Consider the following 19,558-nt stretch of genomic DNA (forward strand, 5'->3'; position numbering starts at 1 on the left):
AAAAATAGTATCTCCTTCTTTGCAGAAAGGAGGGGAGAATGGAACCCAACCAGCCACCTATAGTATATTTTTAGCAGCAGCTATTTGTGCTTATTTCTGCTTACATGTAGCTATGTTGGACACCATAGGAATGGAAAAATTAATGAATTTGTTATCCTGTAGTGTGGGATGTGATGCCTACCATATGCTATACAGTATCTGATTTTGTAGCCCAGGGATGCTGGGCAGACTCACAGAACCTGTGGGAACTGTGAGAGTCTTTGATGGGGAGTCACATAAAATTGATTTATGGGTGAGTCTGGGACCTGATTTGGAGAGACCACATCTGCCAGAGATGGGAGGGGAAATGAAAGAAATAGTCTTGTGTACTTTTTCTTACAAGACAAGAATCGAGACATGCAAGAGATAAACTAGAGCAGGTAACTACCTTTTTCCCACCCTATTTTTCTTGATTTCTAGCCCACATATGACTCAGTACATTGTCTGGATCTTCCATTTGAAGTGAGGCTTCTGCTTTTACATCATTCCTTTCCCATCATGTAGTATCTCATGTTTCTGGTGTCTGTCACTGCCTTCCAGCAGATAATGCTGTGAAAAGGAATTTTCTTCTCGGGAGTAGTTCAAACTTCTTCCCGAATTTTCATTTGTATTCAATTACATTTCCATAGCTTAAAACAGAATGCTTTGGCAGGATGCCTTCATCTCCTTCCTCCTTATGGATTTTTCTAGTAATTAAGTGGCGTCCAGATTTCTGGTCATGTTTAGTAGTTACTATTTATTTTACTATACCTACTGATATCAAGCAGGTACAACATGCTATTTTTTTTTCATTTGCCTATACACAATCATCTCCTTCATCTTGCCTGTATTAAGGTTATGCCTGCCTAACAGTCCACAGACTTCTAATTAGTTATAAACTATCTTAATTAGTCTTTATTTTTAAATGAGGTGGAGTACATGCTAAGTGACTGAGGTTATTTGAGTTACAATTTGAACCTGATTCTGTTCCCAGTTGTGGCTGGGAGGTGAGAGTAAAGAGAATTTCTCTATTAGAGAAGCAAGATGGGCAGTGGGAATGGGAATAGGGAAAGAAGGAAAGCAGCTGAGACATTTGGGCTCAGGCTTGGCATACTAATATGTGCTTTTGACCTAATAATGCATTCTATATTTGAGGACTGTTCAAGCAACATCCAGGCTGTACAGTAAGGGATTCTCAAATTTTCTACAAGGCTATCTTCCTACAGAGATCTCACATTGTGTTGTAACTGTAAGTTTCTGATGTCTGTCATCCTGACTTCCTTTCTCTTCCCCCCCCCCAGTGATTTGCAGTTTTTTTCCTGTTGCCCACTCTTTTTCTTATTTCTGGCAGAGACTCTGTGTGACATGTAAAAAGAGCTGAAGTCTTCAGATGTGACTCGGTTGCTGTGCGTACGTTGCTTAGTCAGATCGTATATTGCTTGACAGGACATAGTCTGAGAGAGGAATAATTTGGCTTTAGGATGTTTCCACATCAGGTGCGATGGAATCCTTCACCAGAGGGTGAATCCTCCCATTACCCAGTCTTGCTGTCAACAAGAGCATGTGACTGGTAAAAGGAAGTGCAAAGGAAGACTGTTATGCTCTGCCACTTAGCGTTATTTTAGTTTTAGGAGGTCTCTAACATCCTTTATTGATTACGAGAGTCATCTCAAACTACCTTAACTTTTCTCAAGAAGAAACTGCTTTCTTGCAGTTTCCACTTCTTGCAGTTCTGACTGTGTCTGTCTGAAGTGACTCGCAGGATCTGTCCCAGCTTATACTATCCTCACATGCGGTCATGGTGATGTATGCTGCTTATACCAGTAGGTAGATGAGGTCAAGAGTTAAATGGTGATACTGTCTATGAACAGTTTTACGGGGAAGTGGGAGGGGAAGCATCTGCTGCATGAGATAAACTTCACTTCTCTTAGAACTCATGAGTCTTGAATGAGGATGGAAGAATAACAAGAGCCCATGTCTATGAACTTGTTTTATTTACTGCTTGGAATAGTGCAGAGGCATTAAGTCTGCTTTGTAATGGCATTTAGACTGGCTCAATACAATAGAGCCACAAAGAATCCTGTTTCTGTTGAAGGCATGAGGGATATTTTGATCACCTATGAGGTGCACAATACACCCACTGGCTTTGGTAGCGATGTTCGCAGTAGTGTCATATCTATTACATAATTCTCTTTTTACCAAATTCTAAAGAGTAATTGAGAATGGAAATCTTAAACAGTTTTCAGAATCATTGTGTTGTGTTACTTCAAGACGTTAAATATATTGCAGTTATGGCTTTCACTCTTAATGCCTTTTCCTTCCCGTTCTCCTCTCCTTTTGTTGTTTTTTTTGTTTTCCCCCTTGGTACGGTTTGTTTTTCTCCTTATGCATGCCCTTTGTGTTGAACTTCTTGTGCTCAGGAGAGTTTCTTTTTCTTTCCCCTGCCTGGGGTTTCCTCAGTATACTAGAACTGAGAAATGAAACTGAAGCACTATTGTGCATGTAGAGTTACGGTAAGGGTTGAACTTTAAAATGGATTTTATTTTGCGGTGTTTGAGCAGTTTGGAGATTTCAATAGCACTTCCTTTATAGTGCTACTTAATTTTTCAAGTACTTGCCTTTGTTGAAGGAATTATTATGTCATTCTTTACAGTTAAATTAGTTTTGTTAAATATTTTGTGAAACAAAGAATTGTGTTTATATTAGATCTGCCAGTGGCTCACGGTGTGAACGTGGGCAGGCACTTTAGATCCTTGTACTTGTTTTACATCTGGAAAGTAAGAAAGGTGACAGCGTTTTATGTAAAGCACCCTGGTACTGAAGTCCAACATAAATGGAATGGAGATTACTGTGCATAGTTAAAGACTTGTCTGTAATAGTGGAAGTAATCTGATGACACTGAGGCCAAGTTCTTTGCTGACAGAAGTATGCTCTGCTTTCTGCAGCAAAGCTGTATTTTGGGGTTTAGTTTTTAAATATGTTTGATAGCAAAGAATGTTATCAGTGGCCTAAAAAAATTAAGGCCAGAGTCTGGCTTCTCCTGATATTTGGGTGGGTTTGTTTTTTTTTTTTTTTTTTTACTTCTTGTCTGTGTGCCTGTCAGAGGGATGTAATTGTACTGTGACCTTATTTGCTTTAGCAAAATGAAACTCAATTCAGTTATTATTTGATGAATTGGCAGACAAATACTGTGATGTTTAGTTTGGATCTTGGTGTGGGTGGACTGTTCAGGTACTGGTGGTCAAAGTCCTTATTATGGACCAATTAAAAAAAATAAAATCTATTTAAAAAATCATTTACTGGTAGGTGAGCAGTAAAATGTGATGAATGCTTTAAGGGCAGCTGGTGGTACAGGGTATCCATTTATAGTTACTGAATGCCTGGTCAGAATTGTTACATTCAGACATTTTTAATTACTGCTTAGGATTTTAAATTGGATTTAGTTTGCTAATTGGAATATACATTTAACAAATCCAGTAACTAATAGCATTTATAATAATTTGTTAGGGTATATTTTCAAGAGCTCAAAGCACGCATAGCAGAAGAGACTAGGGTTGGTTTTAAACTTACTTTGGTGGGTCTCAGCAATTAGTCTTATACCTGAAAATGTATGTGCAAAACCTTGTAGAGTGACTAGTTCAGCTGGAGACATTTGGTGTAGCTTGCAAGCTAAAAAAAATTTGCCTGTAATGCACTCCATTTCCCTTGTATTCTAGACTTAGCTCCAGCTTACCTAATTAAATGAAATACAAGTGTCAAAGAGTCTTTAACAGGCCTTTTTTGGGGGAGCTAGCTGGGTTTTTCATTGCATCATTGTTTTAGCTTGGTTTTTGTCACCTCTAACAACATACTAAGTAGTGTGGAATACTTGGTCTTTTTGTGGTTTGCCTTGGGGACTGGTTCTCAAGGTCCACAGAAGTCTACCTCTTTGTTGCAGCTTGGTCCAAGCGCTGGCAGAGAGGCCTGAGATTCTTAGTTTGGCTGAGGTGAAGCTGCAAATAAGGACATATAATATGCTGAACAGTTCTGTAGAAAACTGAAGTGGTTTGTGAGTTTGAGATCGATCGAGGAAAAAGCCTGTCTTGTTCTATTGTTTAGAGAACAGAGGAGCCTAAATTTTTAACAGATCGTCTTGGGTAGGTTTGAGTTTTCCGTTGAAAAGTGGGTAGGAAAATACCACCTTTAGGCAGCATAGAAACAGAAAGACTTCTGACCAGGAGTGGCGTCTAGCAGGATGAACTGATGTGTCTTGGTTTGCATTACTGAGTAGATGCAAACTAGTAGATGCAAACTGCAAACTGAGTAGTGGGAACTCATCCAAAATTGACATGTAGATTAAAGCGCTAGATTTAGGGGCTCAGCAGCAAAGCTTGTGTTGGAATTGACTTATTTACTGAGAGACTTGAACGTTTTAAATTTTTTCTAGTTTTCTGTCAGCAAACTTTTAAGAACAGTTGAATACTTGTTCAGTTGGAAATTTGTAATGCAACTTTCCTATAAACAACTTATTGGTTAAAAAATGCATCATGCTATAAATGTTTAATCTTTACTTTCTAATGCTTCCTCATGAAGGAACTGATAATAATACAGTCTATAGCAGCAGATTTTGAAATCCAAAAAGGAACACTGTATCTTTTACTTGGTCTTCTATTTATCATAGACCAGTTATATTTCTTCTTCTCATCCACCACCAAATTCAGTAACACAGGTTTACCTGAAATGTATTTTGCATCAGTGTATCTAAAAAATCAAGAAATACAGAATCTACTGCTTTCTTTACTCTTTGTTCCAGCAGTGTTATGTTCTTGTTTCTGAAAGAGAAAATGCTGCATTTCAAATAGGTATTTATTCTACAGTCATTATATCTGCTATCGTTTGCTTTTCTATTATGCTTTTTTTCTTAAATCCGCAGTCTGCTGGAGCTTTTTGATCTGTTGGGTCACAATTCATGTGCTCTTGCTTTCTGCAGTTTCCTTACGCTTTTTCAGGATATAATACCAAGAATCATGAAAAAAAGCTTTGCTCAACACTTAGGGAAATATGTAGTATGAATGCAGGGAGATCTTTGTAAGTGTATCTTAATTGGGAGTATTTTCTTTATCTTTAAAATAAAGCATACAATTGAATTGCATAATCATACTAAACCCAGAGTTCTCTGAGTACTGGACACAATGATAATTTGACTCTTTTCCAGTGGGGTAGAAGCACCAGTCTCTCATTTTCTCTCTCAAAAAAAAAACAAAACAAAAAAAAAACCCAAAAAAGGAAAAAAAAGAAGTACAAGAGAAAGCAATTGGAAATGTTGCCTTGTGAATAGATGTGTCTCTTCTTAATGAAACTTGTTTTTTTCCCTGTCATTATCATTAGAGTTCTGCAGAATCTCTGCTAATGGTACTTTTTATGACAAACCTTTGTTTACTTTCAGAGCCCTGGGTTTTTTTTGCTTTCATTTTTTTTTCTGACAATCTCTGTTTATAGAGATAACGTGATCTTGGCAAAGCATGTAGTGCTATATCTTTGCAAAAAGATGGCTGGTATTTCAGATAGGGAGCAAGTGGAGAGCTCTCAGGCCATTGGTGATTAAGGAAGCATAAAGTAACTATCAAGTAAGTACATTTTTACAAATCATAAAGTGTCAACATTGCTCTCATAAATTATTCAGCAATAATTTATTCAACCCTTCTATCAAAGAATAACAGAAACTGCAATATCAATATGATAACTGAACTCCAGATCATTTTTTGATAGGGTTGTGAATACACTTCTGTAGTTTTGAGTTAGAGTGTTAGTATTTTAATTAAACATTAATTTACAGACATAACTTGATTTCAGATATTTTTGTGGCACTGTCTCACAAGATTGTTGCTTGGATATCTCAGAGGGTCTTACTCATATTTTATTGTTTTGCATTTATATGGCCAGGCCTTAATTCTGTAAGGATTTGTAAATGTGATTTAGTTCATGCACAATGCCCATTGTAGCTTTGTTGAATCTGCATAGGATCTAAGTTGGAGGCAAGGAGGCAGGTGCTGTGCTTTTGTTTTTTGTTGTTGGGTTGTTTTGGGGTTTGTTTAGGTTTTGGCTTGTTTGGTTTTTTTTTGCATTTGTTTCGGTTTTTAAGGCAGGTTTATTATTACCTGTTTTAGAACTTCATGGTGTAATCTTGCCTAGATTTTTAGCTGCTTCTGCAATACTAAAGCAGACTTGAATGAAAATGCAGGGTATCTTATATACATTGCATTGCATGGATTTACATTTTCTACAAACAGGTAATGCAAAGTTAAGCACTTCCGAATAGTATTAGTATTCCAGGTTTCTTTAACTGATGTGTCATTATAAAGAGCTAGCTTCGTTTCCTCTGCATAACTGTATGCTTTTCCAAGGGGAGGTGCATGCCTCTGTGTGTGTGTGTTCGTGTGTGTAAAAACCACCAAAATCCCTTAGAAAATCCTGCACCTTGAGGAGGGAATTTCTAAATGAGATTTACATCAGGTCTGGCCTACTGATAAGACAATTTCTAAACTAAAGCTGAGAAAGCAGCGGAGCCTGAAGATGAAGGGGATCTTTCCGGAGTGTCCAAACCAGACACTGGCATCTTCTGCTCTTGCCTGTTTGGTAGAGATTGCTGATTCATTCTGACTTAAATGTTATCCTGTTTACATGATGTCAGTTTTTTCTGTAAAGGGCTAATTTGTTGAAGCACATGTGTTCAGATTCTGTTCAGATAGTGTAGAAGCTGAGATATGCGTAAGGGGATAGCTTAGTTGATCCAGATGTTTTCGTATTTTTGATGACTGGTAAATCTGAGGGAGAGTCTTTCCCTCCCCCACATGTTTCACTGAAAAATGTTACAGGAAACAAGGTCATGCATGTTTTATTATGTAGCATATTATGCAATTTTATTGTCCAGGACCACTTTATTTACCCTCTGCTTTTGTCAGGTGGTGAAAACTGGGAGAGGAAAGAAACCAAGGAACCCACAAATGCTGGAGCAGGGGGTACATCTTATGATATAGTGAAGAACATAGCGTATATCTTTGTTTTCTATTTTTGTAGGCAGAAAAGGTGGCTGGGGTTATGGTTATATTTTACATGGAACTTTGCCATGTATGGTAAAGTGTGAAGGTGTACTTCTGATCTCTAAAGGTAGAGATTTAGAAGTTTGACAGAGAAGAGCAGTTTCAATCCTGATATTCTGGTTACTGAAACTGGAGACACCTTTTAATCTATAGCAATATAGCAAAGAGGCATGGTGGTACTCATATGTGTGTCATTATTTCTCACTGTACATAAAGTGACTGCAAATTTTCACAATCAGTCTTTGAGGTTTGAGTCACAGTTTTTTCTTAATGCTATTGTGATACTTGGCCAGTAATCAGGATCTTTTTATACTTCACCCCCACACCCCCCCTTTTTTTTTTCTTTTGATGCTATTAAATTCAAGCTCTGTTGGAAGAGAGTGAAACATAAAATAAGTGGCTTAACTCATGGAGGGCAAAGAAGGTTTTTAAACATTGTTTTGACACTTTTTGTATTTACTTTGGCTCTTCCTCCTTCTGCGTACCTCCTACTCGCTTGCAGGAGATGGCTGGTGTCACTGCCCTTCCCCCTGCCACATAATCTTCTGTTCTTGGTTCACAGGAAGAAAATTCTAGCTCTGCAGCCCTCAAGACTTTCTGAAAAGTGTAAACATACATGACAGTTACTGTAGAGGCAGTAGCTTTACTAACCTCTGAGGAGGGAAGTTGCCAGACTGGGGAAGTAAGATAAGAGCACAAGAAAAGGGAGATGACAGTCCAAAAGGCTTTAACTTGTTAAAATCCAGGTCTTGAGAAAGGCTTCCTGACCAACTCTAAGCTGGGCAGTTTATCCTAATAGCCAGTGGCAACTGGAAAGCGTTATGTCTGGTTTTCCTCAAAGAAATGTTTGCTGTGAGAAACCCTTTATTTTCTGTGAAGGAAAAGAACCTTGTATTTTCTACCAGATATAGATCTGTTTGATGAAACTGTTTCATTTTTATTTGCCTAGAAGATACCTTTTTTGTAAAGACTCAGAGCTCCAGAGCACTCCCACGGTTGGAGAGGCCAAAGAACTTTGTTGGAGGTCTGATGTCCTTCAGAAGTACCAAATTACAGCAAGTGGTGGGTCTTTGCTGTTCTCTTTCTTCCACAGTGCAGCTGTTGAGAGCAGACCTTCACATGAGAAATCCCTGCCTGCCACAGGAAAAAGGACAGGTCTTTGGTGGCTGAGAGAAGAGTAGCAGTTTTGAAACCTTTTCCATTGTGAGATGGCTAGTGTCTGCTTTGCCGCTGTTCTGCACTCTGCCAGCAACGTGAAATGGCAAGCTTAGTGCAGCCTGCTTGATTCTTGACAGCATCTGCTAAACTGGCATCTCTTTTGCAACTGTTGATGCTGTTCTTTGTCTGCACAGTACTGCAGCAATAACTTCGTTCGTATTTTGATAAATCCTTCTTCAGTTATGAAGAGGAAAGCTTGCTTTCTTCAACAGTGTCTTCTAGCATAACGGCCCTGCTGTTTCACTCTTGCAGTGTTTTAAGAAGGCCAAGCAATCTGACAAACTACTTTGCTGCTACTGCTGTACTTTTTGCTTTTCTTTCTACTTTCAATATTTAACTTGTGATTTTAGCTGTAACTGTCATATGTGTTCTCTAGCATTGAAGTGTTTTTCCCCTAGACAGTGTTTTCAATAAAAATGCCTTTTAATAGAAAAATACTTTTTTCTGTTTCAGTGGTGAGTCAGAATATTTTTTCCACTTTGAAATGTGATTTTTTTTTTTTATTATTTCTTTATTGTCTCCTAATTTCTTGGTAATTTGCTGGTAGTTGTTTTTACATTAAATATTCAAAGCACTGGCATCGATGTACGACAGTGTTCTGCATTTCTTTTGTAACCAAAAGCCACTAAGCAGAATGAGACTAGTAGTGAGCAATCCTCAGAGACACTTTTTACTCTGAGTTAATTTGCTTCATGCACACAGGAGCACTGGCAATTCCTTTTTTTCTGTCTTTTTGAAAGATGTCAAAGAATCAATTAAGGAAGACCTGTGCTGTACTAATGAACCCTTATTTCGTGGTCTGAGCTATTAAACAGAATTCAGTTTTTAGTATAGCTCACAAAAAAAGTATAGGATATTGTGGCATACTTGTGAAAGTATCAGTCCTAATTTTGCTGTCATCAGCATTTATTGTACCACTTAAGAAGAATTTTAGATATATGTAAGAGAATCATAGGAAATTGGAGACATTTTCCACATCCTTCATATAGAAGGTCTTTCTGACCTACTGTGGTTACTTTTCCTATGTGCATATAAAGCTGTGCAGGTAATAGTGGCACTTAGTGGACTAAGGATCCACAAATGAGTCTTGGGAGGTAATCTTTGCCAAAACAATTAGGCAACCATTTGAATTGCTTGGAAATTTGATGATGAAATAGCCTTTTGCTGATATTTATTATCATGGTGAAACTGAAATGTTTTGCAGATATAGACTGACTTCTGCCAAAGTTCTTATGAAAACCAAGCAGAGCTGTTGCTTGTGGGCAGGTCTTTGATTTGATTGCTTTTCTGGTAACTCACCTACTTGGCAGGTTACTGTGATGCTGGGGTATTGTTCTATTGATCTATTGCTTCTTGAGTGTATTGTTCGTTCTGCTTTTCTTAACAGCACCCCACATAGCTTTCTTTGTGAGATAAGCTAGGGCAAGGACTTCATTATGTTGTAAAGAACTTAAAAATCATGATTATTTGTCTTAATTCCTAACCAGAATGAAAAGATTAAAATCCTCATACTAACAGCTTCTGTCCACTTGGTCCCTGTGTGTCATGCAGGCAGATCAAACCAGTATCATTACTCTTTCCTTGTGCAAAAGTTCATGGGCTCTTGCTGAATTGCTGATACATGCACTGGTTTGCCAAGTGAAAACTGTAAGCAAATGTTATTTTTGCTTCTCTGCATTTTTTTTAGTATAAGTTTTGTCATTGGTACGTTAGGTTGTCTGTCATCTTCCTTCTTTTTCTGTTTGCTACCATGTGCATTCAAATCTTGTAACATTAAAAATCCTTGTGTGATATTAATGTACAGCTGATAAAACAGGAAAATTCATTTGGAGTCACTTTGTGCAGTTGTTTCTTTTATAAGCAGTTGTTCTGTCGTTGTTCTGGACCACATCATAAACGTGATGAGGTCAAAGGAAGTGATTCTACCCCTCTACTCTGCTTTCATGAGACCCTACTTGGAATACTGCTTATAGTTCTTGTGTCCTCAACATAAGAAGGACATGGAGCTGTTGGAGCAAGTCCAGAGGAGGGCCAGAAGGATGATAAAGGGCCTGGAGCACCTCCCATATGAAGACAGGAGAAGCGTCCTTATAGCAGTCTTCCGTTATCTAAAGGGGGCCTACAGGGATGCCAAGGAAGGACTCTTCATCAGGGACTGTAGTGATAGGACAAAAGGTAATGGGTTTAAACTGAAACAGGGAAGATATAAGGAAGAAATTCTTCAGTATGAGAGTGGTGAGGCATTGGAATGAAGTTGTGAATGCTCCATCCTTGGCAGTGTTAAAGGGCTTGAGCAACTTGATCTAGTGGAAGGAATCCCTGCCTGTGGCAGGGTGGTTGGAACAAGATGATCCTAAGGTCCTTTCCCATCGTAACTGTTCTTCTATGATTCTATGAGGCTTTACCTCGTGGCAGGGCAACTTTTAGATCCCCCAATAGGCAAAGCATGTTGGAAAAAGATCATGAGATCTGGAGACATACTTTTTTTTTAATTACAAAACATCTTGAAATATGCTTTAAGATAGTATCTAATATTTTTGTGAAAGCTATTTTTAAAGTCAGTATAAATATTACATGGGAAAAGACAAAGAGTTTTCTTAGTGCAGAAGATGGTGCACTTACATACAAAGTTAATCTGTGATTTAAACTTGGCATCTGTTGTCTAAGCATGGAAAAGGTTATCAGATTTTCCAGATTGCCTAATATTTTTAAAGTGATTGTTGAATACTCTGATAAAGTTAATCAGAAGAATGTTTTCTCATAAATATGTGGTAGGAAGATGTGAATCTGTTGCTGTAAATTTTTTGTGAAATACTGGCTGATGTAGAATGTTCTGACTGAACAAAGACTTCAGAATTTCTCGTTGGCTCCGCTAAGGAGCAGTGGCATTTCTGTACGTGCTGATGTTTTTAAAATACAGTACTTTACTGCCTGTCACAGCAGCATGTGCGTTTGGTTCCTTGAATTTAGTGTATTTCTGTGTTTAAAAAACAACCCCAAAACTTACCAAAACTACATACATAAAGGAAATCACCAGACCAGATTTGCAAGGAATACTGCCTGTTACATGCAGAATATAAACACTGTTGTTACCTTTTTAAGATTTTAAACTTTTCAAAGCATAACAGGTCTGCTGGGTGTACGTTATGAGAAAATTTAGTTGTGGTCCATTTGTCTCTATTCAAACTGAACCGGGAAGACTATAATTAAATATTAAGTGTACCACTGAGTGATGCACTTTGACATCCCTGAGGGACTGAATGCCATCCAGAAGGACTTGGACAGTCTCAAGAGGTGGGCCCATACGAACCTTGTGAAATTCAACAAGGCCAAGTGCAGGGTACTGCACCTGGGTCGGGGCAGCCTCTGGTATCAATACAGGCTGAGGGATGAAAGGATGGAGAGTACCGCTGAGGAGAAGGACTTGGAGGTACTGGAGGGTGAAGAACTGTACATGATCCAGCAATGTGTGCTCATAGCCCAGAAGGCCAGTTGTATCCTGGGCTGCATCCAAAGGAGTGTGGCAGCAGGTCAAGGGAGGTGATTCTGCCCCTCTGCTTCTCTGGTGAGACCCCACCTGTAGTGCTGCATCCAGCTTTGAAGTCCTCAACATAGCAAAGACATGGACCTGCTGGAGAGGGTCCCAGAGAAGGACCAGAGGGCTGGAGCACCTCTCCTGTGTGGAAGGGCTGAGAGTTGGGGTTGTTCAGCCTGGAGATGGGAAGGGTCAGGGGAGATCTTAGGGCATCTTCCAGTACTTAAAAAGGCTGCCTATAGGAAAGATGGGGAGAGACTTTTGGCAGGGCCTGCTGCGACAGGACAAAGGGTGATGGTTTTAAACTGAAAGGGGAAATTCAGGCTGGACGTGAGGAAGAAATTCTTTGCAGTGAGAGGGGTAAAACACTGCTACCGGTTGCCCAGAGAGGTGGTGGATGCACCATCCCTGGAGACATTGAAGACCAGGCTGGATGGTTCTGGGCAACCTGATCTAGTTCAAGATGTCCTTGCTCATTGCAGGGGGTGTTTTGTTAGGTGAGTTTTGAAGCTCCCTTCCAGCCAAACTATTCTATGATTCGGTGTTCTATATTAAGTGCAAACCAACCAAACTAACAAAAACAATTACAAGTGGGAAGCTGACTTTTCTTCTTAGTATAATCTTGGTTTAGAAGTGAAAAATTTATTTTGTCTGCGTTTCATTAGACTCTAGTTCGTTTCGTTTTGGAATTGGGCATCCAGGTATGTTCCAGGTAACATTCTTTGCAACTCTGCTTTTAGAAGACCAGGTTGTGTCAGGTAAGACTTAGTCTGAAAGTATATAAACTGAATAGTTTTATAAGGTCTTGGTGCCAATCCTGTAAATAGGTATGTCTTTAGAAAAAGAATGTCAGAATAACCATAGTGAGCTTGTTTGGCTTGAGTTTTTAGTCTCCCAAGTTTCCATGCTTTTTGACCAGACCTGTGCGCTGCTCATTCATAAGCAAGTGACCATTTTTCATGTTTGTCATGTGAAGAAGAATAGACTTGGTATTAGGCTGCTCTGTCCAATTTTTATGCTTGAAAATGTAAGCTGCAATATCGCTAAGCTTATTCAAAATGCTAGGCAGAGAGTACAAGTGCCTTGAGTTCTTAACCTGATTTGTTCCATCGGTTCATCAGTGGCTGTCTCATACAGCCAGTGATGCTATGCAACTGATCTGATCAGTTTTTGGAAAAACTGCATAATTAACTGCAGTGAGGTAAATCTTCATGCAGCTTTACTGAGAGTCAAGAACCTGTTTGGGAATGATGAATGCAAGGCAGTTGTGAACATGCAACAGTACTTCAAAAGTAGAAAACACTTTGCAGTACACAGCAATACCTCTTGATCTGAAACCTGCACGAGCAGATGGTGGCTCTGTGCTTTGTTTGATCTCAAGCTCTCAGATCAGTGTGCATGGAATGTGTGCTCAGTAGGTCAGTAATAGACTGCTCTGCCGCAGACAACCCCTCTTTCTCCCTCTGGCACTTTAATACAGGTCTGGAAAATCTGCAATGATTGTACTGGACTTTGGATCAGATCTTAATTGGCTGGCTAGACAGCATTTGAAGGAAAATCTCTGGAGGTGTATACAAAATACACAGCTGCCCAAACACGGCAGAACTGCTTATCTCCAGAGCCAGCATTGCCACGGAGAAAAGCTGATTGTTGCCATAACAGCCTAACTTCTGAGAGAAGCTGAATTTACTGCTTGTTGAGATATGTTCCTTTTTCTTAGGGCACTGATGGTAGACTCAGTAGACACAGTGTGGTGCTAAGAAAATTGTGTTGATTTCCTTCTCCTGTGTCCTGTCCATGGAGATTTCTGTTTGAAGAGTCATCAAATACAAAACTTGACATTCTCCCAGTTGGAATTCTGCCCCTTTGAACTTTTAACTGTAGTTTTTCCCCTTTTATTTACTTTTTAAATGCATTTTTGCTTCTCTGTCAGGCCCTCTTCTACACTGGGAGGGTCCCAACAGGGAATGTATCATTTTTTTCACTGGTCCAGGAAGTTGCTGTTATGTTTAAGTGCTTTCAAGCGGTGTTTCTTGAAACCACGGAAATGTTGTGCAAGGAGAGCAAGGGGGGCGTGCCCTGTCCTTCCTGCTACAAGACAGTTGGTGCTGACTTCCACATGAATTGAAATGAGTGGTTTTTAAATAGAATGAATTGTTCTGGCTAAAGGGAGTGCTGCTACAGAAAGTGAACACACCATGTCTCCTTTTGTAATTACTTTTCCATTTCTCTTTTCTTCATGTAATGACATCAACAGTTTTCTTAAATGGATGCTGTATTCACAGAAAAGGAAAACATGGTGACTGAAGAAAAAAATGAATTGGTAACTGTATTTCAAGTTGGATTTCATATACCAATTTCTTGCTAGAACTGAGGAGCAGTCTCAGTACCAAAAATGCATTTTAAACCAACGTTGGTTTTTTTTTAAAGCTTGTATTTAAAAAACCCTAGATTTAAAAATATCTTGGCAAAGAAGATGGGAATTTGGGCAAATGAGATGGAGTGGATCACTCTGTACCTTAACACAGATATGAATTCCTAAACAACAGTGTGTTTTGTATTCTTCATAGCCATTAACTTTTCTAATAGTAAATATGTGTTTTTACTGCAGAGACATTATGTTCCACCACTGCTTGTGCGCCTGCTTTGTCTGACCTCCTGTGGATACCAGCAGTGAGTGAGTGACTTATTACATATTTATTGAAAGAGCTCCATCACTCTCATGTTTCATTCAGAGATTTCTCAGGTGATAAAAGGTAATTAACAGTTGGGGATTTATCTGTAGTGCGAGATTGCTCTGATATTTGAACCTCCCAAATTTAGTTTTAAAATTAGGTGTTTAATTTAAAATTTAGGTGTTTGAAGTGGTATAGTTAAGATCCTAACCCTGCAGGTTTCTCTAGAAACCCACAGAAAACCCCCCTAAAAATGTAAGCTGCAGGGGGGAGAATTACTTGCATGAAAGAGTTTAGATTTTGTAAAACTGTACACCCCATGGTTCAAATAAAGAAATAATAAATGTTGTTGTGAACAGGTCCATGAACGCTCCATATTATTGCATCATGAGGACTATGTATGTCCTCATGATAATGAGGATATTGTCCTCATTATAATGAAATTTCTTGCATAAATACTGGGTTTCAGTCTCATCAGTTTCTTTCTGATTGACTTAAGAAAGAGCTGTATGAATCAGTGCAGTCCGGTGTGGCTGGTAAAATTAATCCTCAGATGAACTAGAGGTACAGACAGCAACAGAGGGCGGCATATAAATGTGTTGTGGATACTGGTGATGGCAGTTAGAGCAAGACAGGGAAGGATTAATCTCATTCTTTAGAAGCTGTGACTTGAAATATTATCCAGAATAGGAACATTAAAATAATCCTATTAAATCAAATCCTCTGTTCATCAGTACCAGAGTCAGGTCTTTTATAGTTAGTAGACTTGATCTCCAAATCAAGATGTTTATGTTCCATCCAGATTCTGTTACACATTGTTGTTACATGGATAAATGGACAGGACATTTTTCTCTTCAGCTGAGTCTTATGTCAGATACCCGCTTCCAGATATGTGTGGACATAGCTCCTTTTTGGCAAACAGATAAATCTGTGGTAATGTAGCTTACCTGAAAAAGTCTCATTCTGGGTGCATTCAAAGGGAGGAGTAGACTATTTTGCATGTTGTATTTACTTTGTATATTTACTTTACATTTTTTCCTGTATTTTATTGTTATTTCACATACTTATGTATGATCAAGCAAAATTCTCTTATTAGTTATGGAGATTTTTATATAGAAACAGGGAATGATGAGGGTTTGTTTTTGTTTTTTTTTTGAAATGGCAAGTGTGTTTCTAAATGCACAAACTTTATGAAGGAGGGCTCAGCGCAAACAAGTCTGTTTAGTTCACATTGGAAATTTGCCAGGTTTTCAGTTCTATAAACAGTATTTCCCTTCAGTGCTGGGTAGACATAATACCACATGATCTAAATGAAAAGAATCTGCCAGTTCAGGTGAAGGTTTATATTCAACAGAGTTATTATTGGGGTGTTTTAGAAAAATTTCTGTGCTAATTAAATAAGCCTTTCTCTGGAGATAAAATCTGTGAATGTTTTATATAAGCAAATGGTAGAGCACAAACATTACATTGCATACTGTTGACTTACATACATAAGAAATGTGAATTCCCTGATGGGTTAACATAAATGCATTTTTTTTCTTAATTCAGCACTTTCTTGTTACCTGTGTGCTGCCTTTACCACTGAAAGCACAAGTCTCTTACATTTAGAGGTTGCTGGCTGTGTGAACGAGGGTTCAGGCTAGACACAAGGAGGAAATTCTTTGCAATGAGGGTGGTAAAACACTGGCACAGGTTGTCCAGAGAGGTCAGAGATGTGCTATCCCTGAAGACGTTCAAGGCCAACCTGGATGGTTCTGGGCAACCTGATCTAGTTCAAGATGTCGTTGCTTATTGCAGGGGGCTTGGACTAGATGACATTTGAAGGTCCCTTCCAACACAAACCAGACTGTGTTTCTGTATGCCCACCTTAGATCCGGGTCCAAGGAATGTAGTGAGTGACACTTGCACTGAGAAATTCAGATTTAATATGTATGCGGTACAGTGGCTCTTTGTGTTGCTTTGTTTGGGAAATAAAATTACGCACTTTTCTCTTAGAATCATAGAATGGTTAGGGCTGGAAAGAACCTTTAGATCATCTAGTTCCAATCCCCCCTGCCATGGGCAGGGACCCCTCACACTAAACCATCTCACCCAAGGCTTTGTCCAACCTGGTCTTGAGCACTGCCAGGGATGGAGCATTCACAACCTCCCTTGGCAACCTATTCCAGTGCCTCACCACCCTAACAGGAAAGAATTTCCTCCTTATATCCTATCTAAACTTCCCCTGTTGAAGTTTTAACCCGTTACCCCTTGTCCTATCACTACAGTCCCTAATGCAGAGTCCCTCCCCAGCATCCCTGTAGGCCCCCTTCGGATACTGGAAGGCTGCTATGAGGTCCCCATGCAGCCTTCTCTTCTCCAGGCTGAACAGCCCCAGCTTCCTCAGCCTGTCTTCATAGGGGAGGTGCTCCAGTCCCCTGATCATCCTCGTGGCCCTTCTCTGGACTTGTTCCAACAGTTCCATGTCCTTTTTATGTTGAGGACACCAGAACTACACACAATACTCCAAGTGAGGCCTCACGAGAGCAGAGTAGAGGGGCAGGATCACCTCCTTCGACCTGCTGGTCACGCTCCTTTTGATGCAGCCCAGGATATGGTTGGCTTTCTGGGCTGTGAGCGCACACTGCCAGCCCATGTTCATTTTCTCATCAACCAACACCCCCAAGTCCTTCTCCGCAGGGCTGCTCTGAATCTCTTCTCTGCCCAACCTGTAGCTGTGCCTGGAATTGCTCTGACCCAGGTGTAGGACCTTGCACTTGTCATGGTTAAACTTCATGAGGCTGGCATCAGCCCACCTCACAAGCGTGTCAGGGTCCCTTTGGATGGCATTCCTTCCCTCCAGGGTATCAACCGAACCACACAGCTTGGTGTCATCGGCAAACTTGCTGAGGGCACACTCAATCCCACTGTCCATGTCAGCGACAAAGATGTTGAACAAGACTGGTCCCAACACTGATCCCTGAGGGACACCACTCGTTACTGGTCTCCAGCTGGACATTGAGCCATTGACCACAACTCTTTGTGTGCGTCCATCCAGCCAGTTCTTTATCCACAGAGTGGTCCATCCATCAAGTTGATGTCTTTCCAATTTAGAGACAAGGATGTCGTGTGGGACAGTGTTGAACGCATTATCTTGATGATGGTGTCTCTTTTTTCTTTTTTTTCCTCTGTTATTTTTTGTTATTTTTTTCTTTCCCCTAGAATTACCATCATAATAGAATAATTTTATCTTCCTGCATTGTGTAATTTAGTATTTTTGTCTGTCACATAGAGCATGAAGTGAATGTTTTCCTCCTTAAAAGTTTTCAGCCTGGTGTTTCTGCTGACTTAACCATTGCAGTCCATTTCTGTAGCACAAGTCATCTTTCACCCCCATAAATATGTATTTGTACACTCATCCTTCCCTCAGTAATTATAGTTGGGAGCAGAAAATTTTAAAAAATCATGTTGTAAACAGTTATGATACAGCAACATAGTTCAATATAAACAAAAGCTGTTGAAAATTGCACATTTAGGAATGTAACACCCATCTACCTATCCAAAACATTAAACATATTTTAAGTGAAACAGTAACATTTTAATGTTGAATATCTGTATTAACTGTTCAGTATTTTCATCAGCAATATACAGTGGGATTGAGTGCACTCTCAGGAAGTATGGAGGTGACACTAAGCTGAGTAGTCAGCTAGCTGATGGGCTTGAGGGAAGGGATGCCACCTGGAGAGACCTGGTCAGGCTTGAGAAGTGGGCCCATGTGAGCCTCATGAGATTCATAAGCTCTTCTTGCACCTGGGTTGGAGTAAGCCTCAGTATCAGACTGGGGTACAAATGGGGTTGAGAGCAGCCCTACAAATAGGGACTCAGGGATCCTGGTAGATGAAAAATGAGACATGAGCTGGCAATGGGCACCTGCAGCCCAGAAAGCCATTTGTATTATATAAAAAAAAAAAAAAAAAACAGTTTAAGGGATGGGATTCTCCTCCTCTGCTCTGGTCTTGTGAGGCCTTACTTGGAATCCTGTGTCCAGCTGTGTGAAGACATGAAAGCAAGTTAAAGCAAATCCAGGGGAGGGCCACAAAAATGATCAGAGGGCTGGAACACCTCTCTCATTAAGAAAGCCTGAGAGAGTTGAGGTTGTTCAGCCTGGAGAAGAAAAAGCCCTCAGGAGACTTTATAGTGGTCCAAAACATTCAGTGATTATAAAAAAAAAACAAATCCTTATAACTGATGTCTTGTTTAGACCTATTGTGCATTTTGAAAATATGAAATGCTGAATTCCAGGTGGTAGCTGCTTAATATCAATTTTAATACAAGCGAGCCTTACACACTGTGGTCAAAGCTTTTATCATGAACATGGATTAGACTGATTAAAATTACGATTTAGTTACAGAATCATTGAATGGTTTGGGTTGGGAGGGACCGTAAAGATCATCTTGTTCCAACCCCGTGCCATGGGCAGGGACACCTTCCACTAGAGCAGATTGCTTAAAGCCCCATCCAGCCTGGCCTTGAACACTGCAACAGATGGAACAGCCGCTTCTTTGGGCAACTTGTGCCAGTGTCTCACCACCCTCATAGTAAAGAACTTCTTAATCTAAATTTCTCCTCTTCCAGTTTAAAGCCATTCCCCCTTGTCCTGTCACTATATGCCCTTGTAAAAAGTCCCTTTCCAGCTTTCCTGTAGGCCCCCTTTAGGTATTGAAAGCTGGTCCAAGGTTTCCCTGGAGCCTTTCTTCTCCAGGCTGAAGAAGCCCAATTCTCTCAGCCTGTCTCCATAGCAGAGGTGCCCCAGCCCTCTGATCATCTTTGTGGCCTCCTCTAGACTCACTTGAGCAGGTCCGTGTCCCTCTTGTGTTGGGCACCCCAGAGCTGGATGCAGCACTGCAGGGGGGGTCTCATGAAGGTAGGGGGGCAGGATCACCTCCCTCGACCTGCTGGTCACGCTCCTCTTGATGCAGCCTAGCAGATGGTTGGTTCCTGGGCTGTGCACGCACACTGCAGGGTCACATTGAGCTTCCTACCAATCAACACCC

The 19,558-nt window shown here is 40.0% G+C and overlaps 1 protein-coding gene across 4 annotated transcripts in view; it reads left to right on the forward strand.

Moving 5' to 3' along the window:
- The first annotated feature begins 5,460 nt into the window (after nt 1-5,460).
- Nucleotides 5,461-19,558, forward strand: part of JAK2 (Janus kinase 2) — a 66,366-nt gene continuing 52,268 nt past the window's right edge. Inside the window, exons 1-3 of one of the 4 annotated variants that reach the window (XM_062612533.1) lie at nt 5,461-5,624; nt 14,108-14,173; nt 14,462-14,527. The gene's annotated coding sequence lies outside the window, so the exon portion shown is untranslated. Of the gene's footprint in view, nt 5,625-14,107; nt 14,174-14,461; nt 14,607-19,558 lie in introns of all 4 variants that reach the window. The other 3 variants (XM_062612531.1, XM_062612534.1, XM_062612532.1) reach the window with 3 other exon arrangements.

Source organism: Pezoporus occidentalis, unplaced genomic scaffold (genome assembly GCF_034315485.1).
Source record: "Pezoporus occidentalis ecotype Australia unplaced genomic scaffold, CSIRO_AGI_Poc_V1 ctg16, whole genome shotgun sequence".
Taxonomy (NCBI): Eukaryota; Metazoa; Chordata; class Aves; order Psittaciformes; family Psittacidae; genus Pezoporus; species Pezoporus occidentalis.